The sequence below is a fragment of the Egretta garzetta genome, unplaced genomic scaffold (assembly GCF_000687185.1).
Source record: "Egretta garzetta isolate BGI_Z169 unplaced genomic scaffold, ASM68718v1 scaffold287, whole genome shotgun sequence".
NCBI classification, from domain to species: Eukaryota; Metazoa; Chordata; class Aves; order Pelecaniformes; family Ardeidae; genus Egretta; species Egretta garzetta.
The window spans coordinates 205,029-205,231 of record NW_009260435.1 but is presented as its reverse complement, the minus strand read 5'-3'; positions in this window follow the sequence as shown (position 1 = coordinate 205,231).

The following is a 203-nucleotide window of genomic DNA, read 5'->3' as shown; positions in this document are numbered from 1 at the left end:
CAAAAAATTATCAGTGCAACTTAAATCGGAGTAATTAATTACGCAGTTGTCATCTGTAGATATTTAAAACCATTTACACATTTCACTCCGGCTTTTTGGTCTCCCTGACTCCCAGGGCGTGCCCTCTGTATTGCCCCAAACAGCTTTTCCCCACACACACGCTTTTTGCTTCTTGACACATACGCCGATGAGCCGATGAGCGT